Genomic DNA, 15,619 nt, shown 5'->3' with positions numbered 1-15,619 from the left:
CAATATTAAATATTGTTTCTGACTGCCTCTGTTTTGGCATAATGAAGTTCAGCATTTGCGGAAGTATTTAGGTTCCATGGTCTAATGGTTAGTAGGCTGGACTCTGAATTTAGTAATCTGACATGTTATAGCTATATTTTGTTTTCCTTTGGGTGTATTGTCATTTTATGCACATAGATTTCCTAGCAGTGGCTGTGATGAATAGTTCAATTTGATAGCAGCTTCCTTTTGAGAATTTGAAAAAAAAAGAATTAAATAGTCTCTCTGGATGACTCTGCTTTGATTTCTATGTGCACATCCCTTTTGCGTTTCAGAGGGATTGACCAACATACACAACAGTGCTTGGAAGACCTCTTCCTCCCTCATGGCATGTAAAGCTAACCTCTCTCCTACCTTGTGTTTTTTTACTTTTTAACTTCCCCTTCCGAGTCATGATCATGTAACTGAATTTACATTTTTAGATTTTAACTGCAGTAGTTTCTTGTTTTTCATTTTTATTTTTTGTGTACGCATACATCCCTTTTTGTGGGGAGGGGGAGTGATGTCTGTTTACTTATATTAGCTAATATAGGTCATTTTATGTCCGCTTACAATATGTGTCAGGATTTTTTATGTCGTTTCCAATCAATGTCTAATATCAAGTGGTTTGCAGCAGTCATACAAAGGCACGTAACACCCCCAAAACACCTACATAAGTTAGAAATACTCCGGAAGAGTACTCAGTTTATGAAAAGGCGGTGAATCCCAAATAGAACTGTAAATGTAAGCTAGCAAGCAGACCGTGCACCCCTGTTTGGAACTATGACCTGTGTGTTGCCCTCTATTAACAGAACAATGTAACTGCAGCCCATGTCACATAAAATAGAAAGTAGAGATTATGCAAATTAACTCCCAGAAGAGCCTGGTGTCACCCCAAAAGGTGTCATGCTTTTCACACCAAGAAACATCCACACATAGATCCCTGCGAACCTCAAAAACGTACAGGAAACCCTGTCCAGCGCTTTGCTCCCAGAGGAGATAAGGTTGAAAAACCACCCTATGTTAAAAGTGTCCATAATCCATGCCAGCTGCCCTGTCTATAGAACCTGGCCGTTCGTGGCCGTCGGGGCCTAGGGGCATGAGTGGAAGGGTTTAACCTGCCTGGGTTCTTGGGCATGGTTTCATCATGCCTCAGTTTACAATGGCACTCTGCCACTTTGTCAGGCTTTAAAGAAGCCTGACTCCTGCAGAGCAAAAGATCTGATTATTTCCTTACATGTTTTGTACGTAAGAATGCGGATGGTGCTCTGAGCCTCCTATGGTGGTTATTAAGCATGGTATACATACCATAGCATGTAACTGTGCCTACAAATGGAACATTTTGTTCATTTATTAGGGAGTTGTGAAAATGGCAAAATCAAATTGCCATTACTGACACAGACCAGCTGCCGCTGTCCGGACATTTCGTTGAAAGACATTTCGTCGAAAGACATTTGGTCGACGTAATTTGGTCGAAAGCCAAATGGTCGATTTTTTTATTTATTTATATATATATTTTTTAGGTTGTAGTTTAGGGAAAAAAAGGGGTTTTTAGAAAAAAAGGGGGTTGGGGGGACCCCCCCAAACCCCCCCCCCAAAAAAAAATGTGAAAATAAAAAACAAAGCAATTCGACCATTTGGTTTTCGACCAAATGGTTTCGACCAATTGTCCTGTCGACAAATTTTTTTCGACGAAATGTCTGGCAACCCAGCTGCCGACTGTTGCTATTGACAGGAGTTCCAGGTGTATAAACTGAGGAGATCACCAGTTCAATTACCTGTGAACGCATTTTGAAGCTCATTCACAACCAGTTCATGCCCGTTCTCTCCATTTTGGCTTTCTGGCTGGCCGAGGGGCCCTTCAGTAAGTTCTTTGCTAACCATTACACCATGGGCCCCTTGCTGGTGCAACCTGACAGAGTTGTAACAGAAATGAGAATCGAGATCTCATGCATCATTTTAACAAACTCATATTCCTAGCCCACGGATATTATGCAAATGTGGAACTGTTTAGTTGGTTGTTGCGCAATAGCAAACTCTTTGCTTTACAGCTCATTTGGATAGGATTCTTCCTCTGGAGGCATAAGATAAAAGAATATTGCATACATTCTCTAAAAGGCTCTTTTTTTGCTGCAATGACGTTCATCATGTCACTAAGTATGTAGGTTCCATGGTGTAATGGTTAGCACTCTGGACTCTGAATCCAGCGATCCGAGTTCAAATCTCGGTGAGACCTTGGGAATTACTGTGTTTGTTTTCCTCTCAGTGTCTTGTTTTAATAGCAATGACGCTGCTGTGTCGCCCACTTTCATAGCATTATTCCCTGGGTGCATTTGAAAAAAGAAAGATTTTCCATGGATGACGCTCTTTAGCCACAATGAAACCCACCACTTTCTGTGGTGTGAAAGACCCATGGTGTAATGGTAGCACCCTGGAGGTTGAATCCAATAATTTGCATTCAAATCTCTGTAAGGGTTTACCATCAGTCGAACCTTTCCCTTATCGTTTATTGTGGATGTCTTCTTTGAAGAAAGGTATGATCCAACTAAAGTAAGTACATTCACGAATGGGCCCTTGGTCGGTACAAACAGTATTTATACACCTCAGGCCTTTTGTGAATTAAGAAAAGTGTGTTCTTCGTTCTATTTTTCATCTCAAACTGATACCTTCATTTTACAAACATGTAAAGACTGTTAAGACGCTTGATTAATATCATTGAATCTGAATGTGGTCGCTTTTCATAGGATTAACCCTTTAACAATTTTGAAAGAGAATGGCGATACAATAGAGCTGCTTTTCCCAAAATGGTATTATTAATGTTGTTGCTGCATCTTCAAGTAAAAAGAGAATCCATTGGGTCACAGATTGAGCATGTTTCTTAACATTGAGTTAAGTTTGAAAATTTCAAATCTTTTATGTATGTTTCCGATGCAGATCTGCCCATCGACTCAGAATGACCTCACTGTTCATACATTTAAAAAAAATGCATAAAGGTTAAGGTGCTAGGCACAAAAGTGGATTTTTATGAAAAGTTATACCAGAGAGTGAGAGCGAAAATGAATACCCTACACCACTAACCTTATGAATATTACTATCTTTGGCCTATAATTTAAGACAACAAGGAGACAAAGTGTGTTAGAGCAAGAGAGAGGTTCCACCGAGACTTGAACTCGGATCGCTGGATTCAAAGTCCAAAGTGCTAACCATTACACCATGGAACCCTTGTTGAGCAGAGCTTCATAAGGGCAATGAGAATATAGGGCACAGTCAAGATTTTTACTGACCTATAGTAACCGTTTACTGATATTATATCGAAGCAGCACTGTTGCTGTTGGATGCTGTGCAATCGCAAAGTACTGGCTTCATGTCTCATTTGGATCAAATTCTTCCTCTGGAGTCTAATGATATAGGAATATTACATATTTTCTCTGATGTGCTCTGTTTTTCCAGAATGAAGTGCATCATGCTACTGAATATGTGGGTTCCATGGTGTAATGGTTAGCACTCTGGACTCTGAATCCAGCGATCCGAGTTCAAGTCTCGGTGGGACCTTGGGGCTGCTTCTCTTTTAGAGTTGCCTTTCATTTGCAGATAGCTATAACAGCAATAGCCTTGCTTTACAGCCCACTTTGATGGCAGTCTTCTTTGACCAAAGAATATTAATAGTTTCTGGGGATGACTCTCTTTTGCCACAAAGAAACTGCCCACTCTCATATCTCCAAAGCTCCAAGGTATAATGGCTATTAAACTGGCTTTTGATCTCAGCGATTTGCATTGAAAGCCCAGGAGGCCCCTAAAATCAGTTGAATTGTTTCCTGATAATTTAGAGTTTATTTCTTCTTTCGAGAAAGGTGTGATCCAAATAAAGTAAGTACATTTAAACAAGGGCACTTGATCAGTAAATGCACTACTTTCTAGAACTCATAACTCTTGTAAGTTATAAAAAGTTTGCTCTCCATACAGTTTGTCAACTCAAAGAATTACATTTTTTACACATTTAATAAGACCATCAAATTGCTTGAAACATAGGAATGATTGTGAAAGTGAATATGATTCACCAAAATAATTGTATAACATTTTTTAATGTTAATAAAATAGGGCTTTTTCCAATCTTTTCACATCAATGTTGTTTCTGCATGTTCCAGTGAGCAGAGAATCTACTGCACATAGTGTGTACATTTTTCTTTTCATAGAGTTAAGGTTGGACATTATTCATCTGTGGAAAATGTTTCTGAGAGATATCTGGGTGCCCACTCTGATTGACCTTAGGGATTGTACATTAACGATATGTAGTTGCATCACTGTATTGGTATCAGGCACCAAAGTGCATTTAAATGTAATGTCGTGCAGAGAGAGAGAGAGTGTGAAAACGGCTACCTGAGTCGACTGAACTTCTGAATATTAACTCTGTTGAATTGTAATTTGAGAAATTAGAAAATGGAGTGTAAGAGCAAGATAACGGTTCCACCGAGACTTGAACTCGGATCTTTGGATTCAAAGTCCAAAGTGCTAACCATTACACCATGGAACCCCTGCAAGATGCACCTGAGAGCGTTGAATCAGAAATGGCAATATAGAGCACATTTACAATTTTTACAGATTCATAGTCCCAATTGACTGATATCATACAAACACAGCGATGTTGTCGATTGACGTTGTGCTATAGCAATCTCTGTGCTTTATAGAGCATGTAGATCAAATTCTTCCTCTTGAGGCATATGATTAAGCAATATTAAATATTGTTTCTGACTGCCTCTGTTTTGGCATAATGAAGTTCAGCATTTGCGGAAGTATTTAGGTTCCATGGTCTAATGGTTAGTAGGCTGGACTCTGAATTTAGTAATCTGACATGTTATAGCTATATTTTGTTTTCCTTTGGGTGTATTGTCATTTTATGCACATAGATTTCCTAGCAGTGGCTGTGATGAATAGTTCAATTTGATAGCAGCTTCCTTTTGAGAATTTGAAAAAAAAAGAATTAAATAGTCTCTCTGGATGACTCTGCTTTGATTTCTATGTGCACATCCCTTTTGCGTTTCAGAGGGATTGACCAACATACACAACAGTGCTTGGAAGACCTCTTCCTCCCTCATGGCATGTAAAGCTAACCTCTCTCCTACCTTGTGTTTTTTTACTTTTTAACTTCCCCTTCCGAGTCATGATCATGTAACTGAATTTACATTTTTAGATTTTAACTGCAGTAGTTTCTTGTTTTTCATTTTTATTTTTTGTGTACGCATACATCCCTTTTTGTGGGGAGGGGGAGTGATGTCTGTTTACTTATATTAGCTAATATAGGTCATTTTATGTCCGCTTACAATATGTGTCAGGATTTTTTATGTCGTTTCCAATCAATGTCTAATATCAAGTGGTTTGCAGCAGTCATACAAAGGCACGTAACACCCCCAAAACACCTACATAAGTTAGAAATACTCCGGAAGAGTACTCAGTTTATGAAAAGGCGGTGAATCCCAAATAGAACTGTAAATGTAAGCTAGCAAGCAGACCGTGCACCCCTGTTTGGAACTATGACCTGTGTGTTGCCCTCTATTAACAGAACAATGTAACTGCAGCCCATGTCACATAAAATAGAAAGTAGAGATTATGCAAATTAACTCCCAGAAGAGCCTGGTGTCACCCCAAAAGGTGTCATGCTTTTCACACCAAGAAACATCCACACATAGATCCCTGCGAACCTCAAAAACGTACAGGAAACCCTGTCCAGCGCTTTGCTCCCAGAGGAGATAAGGTTGAAAAACCACCCTATGTTAAAAGTGTCCATAATCCATGCCAGCTGCCCTGTCTATAGAACCTGGCCGTTCGTGGCCGTCGGGGCCTAGGGGCATGAGTGGAAGGGTTTAACCTGCCTGGGTTCTTGGGCATGGTTTCATCATGCCTCAGTTTACAATGGCACTCTGCCACTTTGTCAGGCTTTAAAGAAGCCTGACTCCTGCAGAGCAAAAGATCTGATTATTTCCTTACATGTTTTGTACGTAAGAATGCGGATGGTGCTCTGAGCCTCCTATGGTGGTTATTAAGCATGGTATACATACCATAGCATGTAACTGTGCCTACAAATGGAACATTTTGTTCATTTATTAGGGAGTTGTGAAAATGGCAAAATCAAATTGCCATTACTGACACAGACCAGCTGCCGCTGTCCGGACATTTCGTTGAAAGACATTTCGTCGAAAGACATTTGGTCGACGTAATTTGGTCGAAAGCCAAATGGTCGATTTTTTTATTTATTTATATATATATTTTTTAGGTTGTAGTTTAGGGAAAAAAAGGGGTTTTTAGAAAAAAAGGGGGTTGGGGGGACCCCCCCAAACCCCCCCCCCCCAAAAAAAAATGTGAAAATAAAAAACAAAGCAATTCGACCATTTGGTTTTCGACCAAATGGTTTCGACCAATTGTCCTGTCGACAAATTTTTTTCGACGAAATGTCTGGCAACCCAGCTGCCGACTGTTGCTATTGACAGGAGTTCCAGGTGTATAAACTGAGGAGATCACCAGTTCAATTACCTGTGAACGCATTTTGAAGCTCATTCACAACCAGTTCATGCCCGTTCTCTCCATTTTGGCTTTCTGGCTGGCCGAGGGGCCCTTCAGTAAGTTCTTTGCTAACCATTACACCATGGGCCCCTTGCTGGTGCAACCTGACAGAGTTGTAACAGAAATGAGAATCGAGATCTCATGCATCATTTTAACAAAGTCATATTCCTAGCCCACGGATATTATGCAAATGTGGAACTGTTTAGTTGGTTGTTGCGCAATAGCAAACTCTTTGCTTTACAGCTCATTTGGATAGGATTCTTCCTCTGGAGGCATAAGATAAAAGAATATTGCATACATTCTCTAAAAGGCTCTTTTTTTGCTGCAATGACGTTCATCATGTCACTAAGTATGTAGGTTCCATGGTGTAATGGTTAGCACTCTGGACTCTGAATCCAGCGATCCGAGTTCAAATCTCGGTGAGACCTTGGGAATTACTGTGTTTGTTTTCCTCTCAGTGTCTTGTTTTAATAGCAATGACGCTGCTGTGTCGCCCACTTTCATAGCATTATTCCCTGGGTGCATTTGAAAAAAGAAAGATTTTCCATGGATGACGCTCTTTAGCCACAATGAAACCCACCACTTTCTGTGGTGTGAAAGACCCATGGTGTAATGGTAGCACCCTGGAGGTTGAATCCAATAATTTGCATTCAAATCTCTGTAAGAGTTTACCATCAGTCGAACCTTTCCCTTATCGTTTATTGTGGATGTCTTCTTTGAAGAAAGGTATGATCCAACTAAAGTAAGTACATTCACGAATGGGCCCTTGGTCGGTACAAACAGTATTTATACACCTCAGGCCTTTTGTGAATTAAGAAAAGTGTGTTCTTCGTTCTATTTTTCATCTCAAACTGATACCTTCATTTTACAAACATGTAAATACTGTTAAGACGCTTGATTAATATCATTGATTCTGAATGTGGTCGCTTTTCATAGGATTAACCCTTTAACAATTTTGAAAGAGAATGGCGATACAATAGAGTTGCTTTTCCCAAAATGGTATTATTAATGTTGTTGCTGCATCTTCAAGTAAAAAGAGAATCCATTGGGTCACAGATTGAGCATGTTTCTTAACATTGAGTTAAGTTTGAAAATTTCAAATCTTTTATGTATGTTTCCGATGCAGATCTGCCCATCGACTCAGAATGACCTCACTGTTCATACATTTAAAAAAAATGCATAAAGGTTAAGGTGCTAGGCACAAAAGTGGATTTTTATGAAAAGTTATGCCAGAGAGTGAGAGCGAAAATGAATACCCTACACCACTAACCTTATGAATATTACTATCTTTGGCCTATAATTTAAGACAACAAGGAGACAAAGTGTGTTAGAGCAAGAGAGAGGTTCCACCGAGACTTGAACTCGGATCGTTGGATTCAAAGTCCAAAGTGCTAACCATTACACCATGGAACCCTTGTTGAGCAGAGCTTCATAAGGGCAATGAGAATATAGGGCACAGTCAATATTTTTACTGACCTATAGTAACCGTTTACTGATATTATATCGAAGCAGCACTGTTGCTGTTGGATGCTGTGCAATCGCAAAGTATTGGCTTCATGTCTCATTTGGATCAAATTCTTCCTCTGGAGTCTAATGATATAGGAATATTACATATTTTCTCTGATGTGCTCTGTTTTTCCAGAATGAAGTGCATCATGCGACTGAATATGTGGGTTCCATGGTGTAACGGTTAGCACTCTGGACTCTGAATCCAGCGATCCGAGTTCAAGTCTCGGTGGGACCTTGGGGCTGCTTCTCTTTTAGAGTTGCCTTTCATTTGCAGATAGATATAACAGCAATAGCTTTGCTTTACAGCCCACTTTGATGGCAGTCTTCTTTGACCAAAGAATATTAATAGTTTCTGGGGATGACTCTCTTTTGCCACAAAGAAACTGCCCACTCTCATATCTCCAAAGCTCCAAGGTATAATGGCTATTAAACTGGCTTTTGATCTCAGCGATTTGCATTGAAAGCCCAGGAGGCCCCTAAAATCAGTTGAATTGTTTCCTGATAATTTAGAGTTTATTTCTTCTTTCGAGAAAGGTGTGATCCAAATAAAGTAAGTACATTTAAACAAGGGCACTTGATCAGTAAATGCACTACTTTCTAGAACTCATAACTCTTGTAAGTTATAAAAAGTTTGCTCTCCATACAGTTTGTCAACTCAAAGAATTACATTTTTTACACATTTAATAAGACCATCAAATTGCTTGAAACATAGGAATGATTGTGAAAGTGAATATGATTCACCAAAATAATTGTATAACATTTTTTAATGTTAATAAAATAGGGCTTTTTCCAATCTTTTCACATCAATGTTGTTTCTGCATGTTCCAGTGAGCAGAGAATCTACTGCACATAGTGTGTACATTTTTCTTTTCATAGAGTTAAGGTTGGACATTATTCATCTGTGGAAAATGTTTCTGAGAGATATCTGGGTGCCCACTCTGATTGACCTTAGGGATTGTACATTAACGATATGTAGTTGCATCACTGTATTGGTATCAGGCACCAAAGTGCATTTAAATGTAATGTCGTGCAGAGAGAGTCGACTGAACTTCTGAATATAACTCTGTTGAATTGTAATTTGAGAAATTAGAAAATGGAGTGTAAGAGCAAGATAACGGTCCCACCGAGACTTGAACTCGGATCGTTGGATTCAAAGTCCAAAGTGCTAACCATTACACCATGGAACCCTTGCAAAATGCACCTGAGAGCGTTGAATCAGAAATGGCAATATAGAGCACATTTACAATTTTTACAGATTCATATTCCCAATTGACTGATATCATACAAACACAGCGATGTTGTCGATTGACGTTGTGCTATAGCAATCTCTGTGCTTTATAGAGCATGTAGATCAAATTCTTCCTCTTGAGGCATATGATTAAGCAATATTAAATATTGTTTCTGACTGCCTCTGTTTTGGCATAATGAAGTTCAGCATTTGCGGAAGTATTTAGGTTCCATGGTCTAATGGTTAGTAGGCTGGACTCTGAATTTAGTAATCTGACATGTTATAGCTATATTTTGTTTTCCTTTGGGTGTATTGTCATTTTATGCACATAGATTTCCTAGCAGTGGCTCTGATGAATAGTTCAATTTGATAGCAGCTTCCTTTTGAGAATTTGAAAAAAAAAGAATTAAATAGTCTCTCTGGATGACTCTGCTTTGATTTCTATGTGCACATCCCTTTTGCGTTTCAGAGGGATTGACCAACATACACAACAGTGCTTGGAAGACCTCTTCCTCCCTCATGGCATGTAAAGCTAACCTCTCTCCTACCTTGTGTTTTTTTACTTTTTAACTTCCCCTTCCGAGTCATGATCATGTAACTGAATTTACATTTTTAGATTTTAACTGCAGTAGTTGCTTGTTTTTCATTTTTATTTTTTGTGTACGCATACATCCCTTTTTGTGGGGAGGGGGGAGTGATGTCTGTTTACTTATATTAGCTAATATAGGTCATTTTATGTCCGCTTACAATATGTGTCAGGATTTTTTATGTCGTTTCCAATCAATGTCTAATATCAAGTGGTTTGCAGCAGTCATACAAAGGCACGTAACACCCCCAAAACACCTACATAAGTTAGAAATACTCCAGAAGAGTACTCAGTTTATGAAAAGGCGGTGAATCCCAAATAGAACTGTAAATGTAAGCTAGCAAGCAGACCGTGCACCCCTGTTTGGAACTATGACCTGTGTGTTGCCCTCTATTAACAGAACAATGTAACTGCAGCCCATGTCACATAAAATAGAAAGTAGAGATTATGCAAATTAACTCCCAGAAGAGCCTGGTGTCACCCCAAAAGGTGTCATGCTTTTCACACCAAGAAACATCCACACATAGATCCCTGCGAACCTCAAAAACGTACAGGAAACCCTGTCCAGCGCTTTGCTCCCAGAGGAGATAAGGTTGAAAAACCACCCTATGTTAAAAGTGTCCATAATCCATGCCAGCTGCCCTGTCTATAGAACCTGGCCGTTCGTGGCCGTCGGGGCCTAGGGGCATGAGTGGAAGGGTTTAACCTGCCTGGGTTCTTGGGCATGGTTTCATCATGCCTCAGTTTACAATGGCACTCTGCCACTTTGTCAGGCTTTAAAGAAGCCTGACTCCTGCAGAGCAAAAGATCTGATTATTTCCTTACATGTTTTGTACGTAAGAATGCGGATGGTGCTCTGAGCCTCCTATGGTGGTTATTAAGCATGGTATACATACCATAGCATGTAACTGTGCCTACAAATGGAACATTTTGTTCATTTATTAGGGAGTTGTGAAAATGGCAAAATCAAATTGCCATTACTGACACAGACCAGCTGCCGCTGTCCGGACATTTCGTTGAAAGACATTTCGTCGAAAGACATTTGGTCGATGTAATTTGGTCGAAAGCCAAATGGTCGATTTTTTTATTTATTTATATATATATTTTTTAGGTTGTAGTTTAGGGAAAAAAAGGGGTTTTTAGAAAAAAAGGGGGTTGGCGGGACCCCCCCAAACCCCCCCCCCAAAAAAAAATGTGAAAATAAAAAACAAAGCAATTCGACCATTTGGTTTTCGACCAAATGGTTTCGACCAATTGTCCTGTCGACAAATTTTTTTCGACGAAATGTCTGGCAACCCAGCTGCCGACTGTTGCTATTGACAGGAGTTCCAGGTGTATAAACTGAGGAGATCACCAGTTCAATTACCTGTGAACGCATTTTGAAGCTCATTCACAACCAGTTCATGCCCGTTCTCTCCATTTTGGCTTTCTGGCTGGCCGAGGGGCCCTTCAGTAATGTTCTTTGCTAACCATTACACCATGGGCCCCTTGCTGGTGCAACCTGACAGAGTTGTAACAGAAATGAGAATCGAGATCTCATGCATCATTTTAACAAACTCATATTCCTAGCCCACGGATATTATGCAAATGTGGAACTGTTTAGTTGGTTGTTGCGCAATAGCAAACTCTTTGCTTTACAGCTCATTTGGATAGGATTCTTCCTCTGGAGGCATAAGATAAAAGAATATTGCATACATTCTCTAAAAGGCTCTTTTTTTGCTGCAATGACGTTCATCATGTCACTAAGTATGTAGGTTCCATGGTGTAATGGTTAGCACTCTGGACTCTGAATCCAGCGATCCGAGTTCAAATCTCGGTGAGACCTTGGGAATTACTGTGTTTGTTTTCCTCTCAGTGTCTTGTTTTAATAGCAATGACGCTGCTGTGTCGCCCACTTTCATAGCATTATTCCCTGGGTGCATTTGAAAAAAGAAAGATTTTCCATGGATGACGCTCTTTAGCCACAATGAAACCCACCACTTTCTGTGGTGTGAAAGACCCATGGTGTAATGGTAGCACCCTGGAGGTTGAATCCAATAATTTGCATTCAAATCTCTGTAAGAGTTTACCATCAGTCGAACCTTTCCCTTATCGTTTATTGTGGATGTCTTCTTTGAAGAAAGGTATGATCCAACTAAAGTAAGTACATTCACGAATGGGCCCTTGGTCGGTACAAACATTATTTATACACCTCAGGCCTTTTGTGAATTAAGAAAAGTGTGTTCTTCGTTCTATTTTTCATCTCAAACTGATACCTTCATTTTACAAACATGTAAAGACTGTTAAGACGCTTGATTAATATCATTGATTCTGAATGTGGTCGCTTTTCATAGGATTAACCCTTTAACAATTTTGAAAGAGAATGGCGATACAATAGAGCTGCTTTTCCCAAAATGGTATTATTAATGTTGTTGCTGCATCTTCAAGTAAAAAGAGAATCCATTGGGTCACAGATTGAGCATGTTTCTTAACATTGAGTTAAGTTTGAAAATTTCAAATCTTTTATGTATGTTTCCGATGCAGATCTGCCCATCGACTCAGAATGACCTCACTGTTCATACATTTAAAAAAAATGCATAAAGGATAAGGTGCTAGGCACAAAAGTGGATTTTTATGAAAAGTTATGCCAGAGAGTGAGAGCGAAAATGAATACCCTACACCACTAACCTTATGAATATTACTATCTTTGGCCTATAATTTAAGACAACAAGGAGACAAAGTGTGTTAGAGCAAGAGAGAGGTTCCACAGAGACTTGAACTCGGATCGCTGGATTCAAAGTCCAAAGTGCTAACCATTACACCATGGAACCCTTGTTGAGCAGAGCTTCATAAGGGCAATGAGAATATAGGGCACAGTCAAGATTTTTACTGACCTATAGTAACCGTTTACTGATATTATATCGAAGCAGCACTGTTGCTGTTGGATGCTGTGCAATCGCAAAGTACTGGCTTCATGTCTCATTTGGATCAAATTCTTCCTCTGGAGTCTAATGATATAGGAATATTACATATTTTCTCTGATGTGCTCTGTTTTTCCAGAATGAAGTGCATCATGCTACTGAATATGTGGGTTCCATGGTGTAATGGTTAGCACTCTGGACTCTGAATCCAGCGATCCGAGTTCAAGTCTCGGTGGGAACTTGGGGCTGCTTCTCTTTTAGAGTTGCCTTTCATTTGCAGATAGATATAACAGCAATAGCTTTGCTTTACAGCCCACTTTGATGGCAGTCTTCTTTGACCAAAGAATATTAATAGTTTCTGGGGATGACTCTCTTTTGCCACAAAGAAACTGCCCACTCTCATATCTCCAAAGCTCCAAGGTATAATGGCTATTAAACTGGCTTTTGATCTCAGCGATTTGCATTGAAAGCCCAGGAGGTCGCTAAAATCAGTTGAATTGTTTCCTGATAATTTAGAGTTTATTTCTTCTTTCGAGAAAGGTGTGATCCAAATAAAGTAAGTACATTTAAACAAGGGCACTTGATCAGTAAATGCACTACTTTCTAGAACTCATAACTCTTGTAATTTATAAAAAGTTTGCTCTCCATACAGTTTGTCAACTCAAAGAATTACATTTTTTACACATTTAATAAGACCATCAAATTGCTTGAAACATAGGAATGATTGTGAAAGTGAATATGATTCACCAAAATAATTGTATAACATTTTTTAATGTTAATAAAATAGGGCTTTTTCCAATCTTTTCACATCAATGTTGTTTCTGCATGTTCCAGTGAGCAGAGAATCTACTGCACATAGTGTGTACATTTTTCTTTTCATAGAGTTAAGGTTGGACATTATTCATCTGTGGAAAATGTTTCTGAGAGATATCTGGGTGCCCACTCTGATTGACCTTAGGGATTGTACATTAACGATATGTAGTTGCATCACTGTATTGGTATCAGGCACCAAAGTGCATTTAAATGTAATGTCGTGCAGAGAGAGTCGACTGAACTTCTGAATATTAACTCTGTTGAATTGTAATTTGAGAAATTAGAAAATGGAGTGTAAGAGCAAGATAACGGTCCCACCGAGACTTGAACTCGGATCGTTGGATTCAAAGTCCAAAGTGCTAACCATTACACCATGGAACCCTTGCACGATGCACCTGAGAGCGTTGAATCAGAAATGGCAATATAGAGCACATTTACAATTTTTACAAATTCATATTCCCAATTGACTGATATCATACAAACACAGCGATGTTGTCGATTGACGTTGTGCTATAGCAATCTCTGTGCTTTATAGAGCATGTAGATCAAATTCTTCCTCTTGAGGCATATGATTAAGCAATATTAAATATTGTTTCTGACTGCCTCTGTTTTGGCATAATGAAGTTCAGCATTTGCGGAAGTATTTAGGTTCCATGGTCTAATGGTTAGTAGAATGGACTCTGAATTTAGTAATCTGACATGTTATAGCTATATTTTGTTTTCCTTTGGGTGTATTGTCATTTTATGCACATAGATTTCCTAGCAGTGGCTGTGATGAATAGTTCAATTTGATAGCAGCTTCCTTTTGAGAATTTGAAAAAAAAAGAATTAAATAGTCTCTCTCGATGACTCTGCTTTGATTTCTATGTGCACATCCCTTTTGCGTTTCAGAGGGATTGACCAACATACACAACAGTGCTTGGAAGACCTCTTCCTCCCTCATGGCATGTAAAGCTAACCTCTCTCCTACCTTGTGTTTTTTTACTTTTTAACTTCCCCTTCCGAGTCATGATCATGTAACTGAATTTACATTTTTAGATTTTAACTGCAGTAGTTGCTTGTTTTTCATTTTTATTTTTTGTGTACGCATACATCCCTTTTTGTGGGGAGGGGGGAGTGATGTCTGTTTACTTATATTAGCTAATATAGGTCATTTTATGTCCGCTTACAATATGTGTCAGGATTTTTTATGTCGTTTCCAATCAATGTCTAATATCAAGTGGTTTGCAGCAGTCATACAAAGGCACGTAACACCCCCAAAACACCTACATAAGTTAGAAATACTCCGGAAGAGTACTCAGTTTATGAAAAGGCGGTGAATCCCAAATAGAACTGTAAATGTAAGCTAGCAAGCAGACCGTGCACCCCTGTTTGGAACTATGACCTGTGTGTTGCCCTCTATTAACAGAACAATGTAACTGCAGCCCATGTCACATAAAATAGAAAGTAGAGATTATGCAAATTAACTCCCAGAAGAGCCTGGTGTCACCCCAAAAGGTGTCATGCTTTTCACACCAAGAAACATCCACACATAGATCCCTGCGAACCTCAAAAACGTACAGGAAACCCTGTCCAGCGCTTTGCTCCCAGAGGAGATAAGGTTGAAAAACCACCCTATGTTAAAAGTGTCCATAATCCATGCCAGCTGCCCTGTCTATAGAACCTGGCCGTTCGTGGCCGTCGGGGCCTAGGGGCATGAGTGGAAGGGTTTAACCTGCCTGGGTTCTTGGGCATGGTTTCATCATGCCTCAGTTTACAATGGCACTCTGCCACTTTGTCAGGCTTTAAAGAAGCCTGACTCCTGCAGAGCAAAAGATCTGATTATTTCCTTACATGTTTTGTACGTAAGAATGCGGATGGTGCTCTGAGCCTCCTATGGTGGTTATTAAGCATGGTATACATACCATAGCATGTAACTGTGCCTACAAATGGAACATTTTGTTCATTTATTAGGGAGTTGTGAAAATGGCAAAATCAAATTGCCATTACTGACACAGACCAGCTGCCGCT

General features: G+C 39.4%; 12 non-coding genes across 12 annotated transcripts; 6 read left to right on the top strand and 6 right to left on the bottom strand.

Annotated features, from left to right (window-relative positions):
* The first annotated feature begins 2,182 nt into the window (after positions 1–2,182).
* TRNAQ-CUG (transfer RNA glutamine (anticodon CUG)) lies at positions 2,183–2,254 on the top strand. Its single transcript has one exon. It is a non-coding gene; the product is annotated as a tRNA-Gln (tRNA).
* Positions 2,255–3,167: 913 nt separating this feature from the next.
* On the bottom strand, positions 3,168–3,239 carry TRNAQ-UUG (transfer RNA glutamine (anticodon UUG)). The gene has a single exon. It is a non-coding gene; the product is annotated as a tRNA-Gln (tRNA).
* A 259-nt stretch (positions 3,240–3,498) lies between these two features.
* Positions 3,499–3,570, top strand: TRNAQ-CUG (transfer RNA glutamine (anticodon CUG)). Its single transcript has one exon. It is a non-coding gene; the product is annotated as a tRNA-Gln (tRNA).
* A 907-nt stretch (positions 3,571–4,477) lies between these two features.
* Positions 4,478–4,549, bottom strand: TRNAQ-UUG (transfer RNA glutamine (anticodon UUG)). The gene has a single exon. It is a non-coding gene; the product is annotated as a tRNA-Gln (tRNA).
* Positions 4,550–6,929: 2,380 nt separating this feature from the next.
* TRNAQ-CUG (transfer RNA glutamine (anticodon CUG)) lies at positions 6,930–7,001 on the top strand. Its single transcript has one exon. It is a non-coding gene; the product is annotated as a tRNA-Gln (tRNA).
* A 913-nt stretch (positions 7,002–7,914) lies between these two features.
* On the bottom strand, positions 7,915–7,986 carry TRNAQ-UUG (transfer RNA glutamine (anticodon UUG)). Its single transcript has one exon. It is a non-coding gene; the product is annotated as a tRNA-Gln (tRNA).
* A 259-nt stretch (positions 7,987–8,245) lies between these two features.
* Positions 8,246–8,317, top strand: TRNAQ-CUG (transfer RNA glutamine (anticodon CUG)). Its single transcript has one exon. It is a non-coding gene; the product is annotated as a tRNA-Gln (tRNA).
* Positions 8,318–9,197: 880 nt separating this feature from the next.
* TRNAQ-UUG (transfer RNA glutamine (anticodon UUG)) lies at positions 9,198–9,269 on the bottom strand. Its single transcript has one exon. It is a non-coding gene; the product is annotated as a tRNA-Gln (tRNA).
* A 2,380-nt stretch (positions 9,270–11,649) lies between these two features.
* Positions 11,650–11,721, top strand: TRNAQ-CUG (transfer RNA glutamine (anticodon CUG)). Its single transcript has one exon. It is a non-coding gene; the product is annotated as a tRNA-Gln (tRNA).
* Positions 11,722–12,634: 913 nt separating this feature from the next.
* TRNAQ-UUG (transfer RNA glutamine (anticodon UUG)) lies at positions 12,635–12,706 on the bottom strand. Its single transcript has one exon. It is a non-coding gene; the product is annotated as a tRNA-Gln (tRNA).
* A 259-nt stretch (positions 12,707–12,965) lies between these two features.
* TRNAQ-CUG (transfer RNA glutamine (anticodon CUG)) lies at positions 12,966–13,037 on the top strand. The gene has a single exon. It is a non-coding gene; the product is annotated as a tRNA-Gln (tRNA).
* An 881-nt stretch (positions 13,038–13,918) lies between these two features.
* Positions 13,919–13,990, bottom strand: TRNAQ-UUG (transfer RNA glutamine (anticodon UUG)). The gene has a single exon. It is a non-coding gene; the product is annotated as a tRNA-Gln (tRNA).
* Between the last annotated feature and the right edge of the window lie 1,629 nt (positions 13,991–15,619).

Source organism: Ambystoma mexicanum, chromosome 5p, assembly GCF_040938575.1.
Source record: "Ambystoma mexicanum isolate Mex_15411 chromosome 5p, UKY_AmexF1_1, whole genome shotgun sequence".
NCBI classification, from domain to species: domain Eukaryota; kingdom Metazoa; phylum Chordata; class Amphibia; order Caudata; family Ambystomatidae; genus Ambystoma; species Ambystoma mexicanum.
This window is presented reverse-complemented; position numbering and strand designations above follow the sequence as displayed.